Source organism: Vombatus ursinus, unplaced genomic scaffold, assembly GCF_900497805.2.
Source record: "Vombatus ursinus unplaced genomic scaffold, bare-nosed wombat genome assembly UNPS02014832.1, whole genome shotgun sequence".
Taxonomy (NCBI): domain Eukaryota; kingdom Metazoa; phylum Chordata; class Mammalia; order Diprotodontia; family Vombatidae; genus Vombatus; species Vombatus ursinus.
Window position 1 is genome coordinate 50,848,020 of NW_020954610.1, and position 6,528 is coordinate 50,854,547.

The 6,528-nt window shown below is 43.8% G+C and overlaps 1 long non-coding RNA gene across 1 annotated transcript; it reads left to right on the forward strand.

Moving 5' to 3' along the window:
* The first annotated feature begins 1,518 nt into the window (after positions 1-1,518).
* LOC114025547 lies at positions 1,519-6,243 on the forward strand. Its single transcript, XR_003567048.1, has 3 exons — positions 1,519-1,796; positions 4,464-4,562; positions 6,092-6,243. It is a non-coding gene; the product is annotated as an uncharacterized LOC114025547 (long non-coding RNA).
* Positions 6,244-6,528: the final 285 nt, after the last annotated feature.

The window sequence follows — 6,528 nt, forward strand, 5'->3', positions numbered from 1 at the left end:
TGGAAGCTCTCCGGTATGGTGGATGGAGTGCCAGATTTGGAGGCAGGAAGAAATGAGTTTCAGTCCTACTTCACCCACTTACTAGCTGGCCGTGGGCAAGTCACAACCTCTCCCAAGCTCTCAGTCAGTTTCCTCATCTGTAAAAAGAGGATAATAATAGCAATTAATTCACAGGTTTGTTGTGTGGATTAAATGAGATAATTTCCATAAAGTGCTTTGCAATTCTTAAAGCACTGTAAAATGCTAGTTATGACTGTTATTAAAGTGGCTTGTTCAAGGTCACACAGAGTGGTGATTGAGCTGTAGTTTGTATTGCAGGTTGCAACATTAAGTGGAGAAAACTGGTGACTGCTCATGCCAAAGGATTTGGATTGGCAGAGAAAAAGAAGATGGCTATTCCAAGTGGTCACAAACCCCGTAGAAGAAAATGCATCCCCAGTTTTTTTTTTAATTTGCCATAGGATAAGGAGGAATTTCACATAGATATATCAAGGGATATCCCTAAGAGTATTTATCTTGCCAAACAGGCAACACTTTGCAATTATTAAAATGAAACCAGACTAGTTCCAAGCTGAGGAAACCACCATGAGAGCACATTTGAGGGAATGAAAGCATTTTGCAAAGCTTAAAATGTAATGTAAACATCAGAAGTCATTCTCGCTGTCATAATCAACGCCTTGTTCATCTTCGATTATGTGGCATGTTTGGCGGGTGCTGAGTGATTCCACTCCTTGGAAGTATAGCTTCTCCTGCACCCTGACAAGTGCCTTGTAGACTAGTGGCCGGGCTTCCTGGCTATTCCTCAAACAAGACACTCCATCTCTATGCCGGGTATTTCCATCACTGTCCCCTAGGCCTGGAAAGTTCTTGCTCCTCATTTCCACCTCTTGGTTTCTGTGTCTTCCTCAAGTCCCAGCTAAAATCTCATCTACCAGAAATCTTTTCAGTTCCACTTAGTTCGTGATTAATTTCCAATTGATCCTGTCTATGTCTTGTTTGCATGCTGTCTCCCCATTAGACTGTGAGCTTTTTGAGAGTAATGATTGTCTTTTGCCTTTCTTTAAATTACCAATGCTTAGCATAGTACCTGGCAGGTAGTAGGCCTCTGACAGATGTCTGTGTTTTTTTTTTTTTGACTGACTGCTAACCTCCTTTTGGAAGCATATTCATGCCTGAAGGGTCAACCTCCTCCTCCCTCCAGTCAGCGGCATAATTTGAATATGATCTCTTGCTGATGTTTTTTGTTCATAGCTCTTTGTCAGTTCTACACAAATGCACCATTTAATAAACAATTATAATAGCATCACTGAAAAAGTATTGAGCTCTAGGTGCTGGGCTGGAGTTAAATTAATAAGTCACTCAGATGTTTGTGGCAGGGTCAGCCCCTCAAGATGGGGTGAAGGGGGGGGAAGAGAGAGAGAGACACACTCACACACTTACACACACACAGTGCCTGAAACATAGTAGGTGCTTAATAAATGTTTATTGAGTGATCTGGATGGAACCGGGCCTCCCATAAGGTCACAAAATCACATGGGCCCAAGGCTCTGAAGTATCAGGGGGCAGCAGAATTGCTGCAAATGGCATGCAGATGACATTGATTAATTTTGCTACAATCCACCCCTTGACAGAATGAAGCAGGTCTTGGATGAGAACCTCCTGGGGAAGGCACGATGGGAGGAAGCAGCCTGCTCTTCTGAGGCAGTCTGTGCAGATGCTTGCGCTGGGCCAATTTGGTCCATGTGGAGAAGAAATTCTGCCCAGCCTCACCATACCCCGAGGTACCTATCTGCCAGGTAGGTAGGGGATTGATTAGCAGAATGATCAGGGGCTAGAACGAGGCATGTGCCAGTGAGATAAAGGATGGGGGGAACAACCAGGGAGGGGAGGAGACTCGGATGCTGGGGTGAGGGGTGGGGGAGGGGGGAAGCAGGGAGACAGCCAAAGAGGAAGAGGTTGTGGGGAAAGTGAAAGTGACTGGGGACGATAATAGGTGAGGTTTTACAGAAAACAGAAAAAGGGAGGTTGTAATAGAAAGAGAAACCTGGCACTGGCCTGAGATGTGGAAGCAGGTTAGGCCCCCAAAATACTGATGGAGAGAACTTGGGCAGAGCGGCGACCTTCTGGATGGTCTCCTTCTAAACTTCAGTATGGCAGACACGTATCAAGTACCTACAATGTGCCGTACCAGGGACACAGAGACAAAAATTGGCTGTGTCCTGGCCTCAAGGAGTTGATATCCTACTATTCAGAGGCTACCTTAGTGATCATCTAGTTCACTTTCCAGGTCTATCTGTCCAGGCCAAGTGCAGAACCCAAGCATGGATAGAGCTTTGCATGGAGGTCTGTTTGCCAAACAGAGATGATAATGATGATGATGATGGTAACTGTATATGTGTAGAGTGTTTTTATTTTCTAAGCATACTCCTATTTATTACCTCATTCTCCTGCAGGGTTTCTTTACCTGGGGTAAGGAAATTCATGGATAAATTTCGGGGGGCAGGGCTATGAACTTGGATGGGGAAAAAAGTACATCTTTACTTCAAGACAGCTGGTTGGTTTCTTTTACAATCCTATGTATTTTATTCTATGCCTTTAAAAACATTACTCTAAAAAGGAATTCATAGGTTTTGGGGGGGAAAGCAATTGGGGTTGACTGACTTGCCCAGGGTCACATAGCTAGTAAGTGCTTGAGGCTAAATTTGAACTCTGGTCTTCCTGAATCCAGGGCCAGTGCCACATCCCCTATGCCACCTAGCTGCCCCTTTCATAGGTTTTCCCAAATTGTCCATAATGTAAAAAGGATTAAGTCCTAGCTACTGCACCTCATTTTGTCCCAACACTAATGTGAGGTCAACCAAACAGATATTTCTGGGTCCATGCTCTGACATCTAGAGGAGGGGAGGGGAATAAGCATTTATGTAGTACTAACCACTACAAATATTACCTCATTCTATCCTTGCTAGAACTCTTGAGAGTTAGATGCTGTTGTCCCCATCTTACAGTTGAGGAAACTGAGGCAAAAGAGAAGTTAAGTGACTTGCCTAGTGTCACAGCTATGTATTGGGTGTTCCTAGGACACACAGGAGTTACAATGCTAAGCAGAACAACCATGTAAAGACATCACTCGGTGCCAATGGAGGGAATTCCATCTGTGTGAGAAATTCTCAGCTCTGGGCAAAGCTCCCAGCCAAGCAAAATAAGCCCTAGGTTCTTCTGTCTTCAGGACTGTCTGGCAGGAATGAACTATGCTTGGGGAAGCCAGCCCTGGGGACTGTGAACAGAATCTAGCTAGCTCATACCTAAGGCTCACAGCTCTAGCCTGCAGACATTCAGAAACTTCACCTTTTCTGAAGCTTATTGAGGAAAGGATGAAGGGTCCTTCAGATCCTTCAGGCTCCTAGGCTCAGGAGAGACAGTGCTGGGGAGAGCTTGGCACAGGGTAGCAGTGGAACCCAGCCGCAGTGACGTGGGCTACAGGAAACACTGAGACAGATTGTTCCAAAGGCGAAGAGACAGGAAGGTCACTATTACCGAGAAATGCTCATCTCAAAGCACACAGTGTTCAAGTTAGCGCAAAGTTTGCTTCCCCACTGAAGGGAAGTGTTAACCTAAGTCCAGGGGACAGAAACCTCTACCCGCTGAGTGGCAGTGTGTAGTTGGCGCCTTCTCTGATCTTTCCGAGGAAAATCAGTGAGGCATGCTTTCCAGGAACACTTCCTGAAAAAAGAAATCAAAACAAAAAAAGAAACACCCAGTAGACCATTTCACAACCCAATAAGAAGATAAGGAGTGGGGAGGCTTTCTTCACACTTCCATGAATTTAGATTCAAGCAGAAAGCACAGAATACAGCTCCTTCCATGGGAGCACACACCCCAAGGGAGAACTTTAGCTGAGAAAGAGAAAGGGGAAGGTAGAAGTTTTGTTAATCACCAACAAAATGAAAGGACTACAATTTGGAGCATTTCTTATAGCTCATGAGTAACAGTGCTCAATTCTATGGATGCTGATAGCAAGGGTTTTGATTCACTTCCTAATAAAGATGAGTTTTTTAAGATGGTGCAATGATTAAGAGGACTGGACCTGCAGTCGGGAAGACTTGAGTTCAAATCTGCCCTCAGACACTTACTAGCTTCGCAATCCTGGGCAAGTCATCTAACTTCTGTTTGCCTCAGTTTCCTCAATCGTAAAACGGTCCCTATAGAACCTACCTCCCAGGGTTGTTGTGAGGTTAAAACAAAATAATATTTGTGAAGTGCTTAGCACAGTGCCTGGTACATGGTGGTGCTGTATAAATGTTAGCTATGATTACTATTATTATTATCATTTTTATTATTATTACTACTCAGGAGGCAACGTGGTATGGTAGATAAAGACCCAGTCTCAGATTCAGGAAGACCTGGGCCTAAATCCTGTCTCTGATGTATACTGGATCTTGCTGACTCCTCACTTAATCTCTCAGTGCCCTAGGTAACTCTCTAAGATTATAACAAGTTGCCAGTCTGCATTGGCACCTGGACAGATTCTGCACCTGGAGTTCCTTATTCCAACAAAATTACAGGTAAGAGCCAAAAACAAGTATCTTCAGAGGACTATCCCTGAGGGGAAATCCTTCCTGCCCCTCATCCCTCCTAAATTGTCAGTGCTTTCTCCTTCTTACTGTACATTTTTTGTATTCATGTCATACCCCCAAGAACGTAAGCTTCTATTTCATTTCTGTATCCCCACTGCCTACACAATGCCTATCACATGGTTCAAGTCTATGACTATGTCAGTATGGGAAACTCCCCATGTGGAAACTGCCTCCATTGGTGCAGGTTAACTTGTCTGCAATTTAAAAGCTCAGAGTTTTCTTCTTTTTATTACTGTTGAGGATACCACTGTCCTCCCAGTCCGCTAGGCTCACAACCTAGGTGTCATACTTAATTCTTTGATCTCTCACTCACCACATCCAATCAATTGCCAAGTCATGTTGATTCTACCTTTGTAACGTCTCTCAAATACTCCCCTTACTCTCTTCTTGGACACTACCACCACTCAGATGCAGGCCCTAGTCACCTCATGCCTTAACTATTGACATAACCTGCTAGTATGTCTCCCAGCTTCAAATCTCTCCCTGCTTCAGTCCATCCTCCATTAGGGGGCCACATGAATATTCCTAAAGGACAGCTCTGACCATGTCATCCTTCTACTCCGTCAGCTCCAATGACTTCCTATGACCTCCAGGGTCAAATATAAAATCCTCTATTTGACTTTCAAAGCCCTTCATAACTTGGCTCCCTCTTACCTGTCCCATCTTCTTCCACCATACTCCCCACCAGGTACTCTGCAATCCAGTATCACTGGCTTCTTTTCTGTTCCTCCAACGAGACACTCCATCTCCAGACTCTCGAGCATGTTTTCTGGCTATCCTCCATGCTTAGAATTCTCTCTCTCCTCATCTCTTTCTCTTGGCTTCTCTGGCTTTCTTAAAGTTCCAGCTTCTACAGAAAGCCTTTCCTATTGCTTTTTAAACTAATCTTTGTTCTCTTGATTGTCTCCAATTTATCCTATATGTATTGTTTGTACATAATGTCGGTATATGGTCTTCTCCATTAGATTGTGAGCTCCTTGTGAGTAGAGACAGGGGTTTTGTTTTGTTTTGTTCTTGCCTTTCTTTGTATCCCCAGCACTTAGCCACAACCCCAGCATATAATGAATGCTTGTTGACTGACTAGAGTTGCCTGGGGCCACAGCTAGTATACTTTAGAGGGAGGATTTGAACCCAGGTCTTCCGAACTCCAAGACAGGGCTCTCCATTCCTCTCTCCTTACACATAGAAGGAACTTAATAAGTGCTTGTTGAATTGGAATGGATTGGTTGGAAGCGAATGACTCCTAGTCAGTCACTTTATCCGGTGGGTACATTCGAGTTCAGTTAACTATAACAAAAACTTTGCGTTTTCACTGACTTCTCCAATGTAAAATCTGAGATTAATTCCCATGGTATAAAAACCTAACAGTACAAACAAATAGATTTTTGGGTGAGAGATGGCATTAATGCGATGCTAGAGTTATTTTTGTGTTTGTTTTTTGTTTTTCCTATTGGAAGATGTGGTCGCCATTTTGGGGACAATGGTTTCCCTACTCCACGATCTCCTCTCCATCACCAGTTACCCTACTGATTACTGCTAGGACCGTGAGGATTTCTCCACTGTCTGACTACATGTTTCTGGAACTTTGTGATCCTCTGTCTCCATTTGTCTGGAGTTTACCATGTCAAATCGGGCTGAATTTCAACATGACCTTTCATCAGTAGGTGGGGGTGGGAGAGATATCTAGCATAAAGAACTATGGATTTAGGGGCAGCTAGGTGGTGCAGTGGATAGAGCACCAGCCCTGAAGTCAGGAGGACCTGAGTTCAAATATGACCTCAGATCAAACTCTTGACACTTACTAGCTGTATAAAAAAAAAAAAAATCTCAAAAAAAAAATCATAGATTTAGACCTGGGAGATACTTTAGAGATCTACCCCTAATTTTATAGATG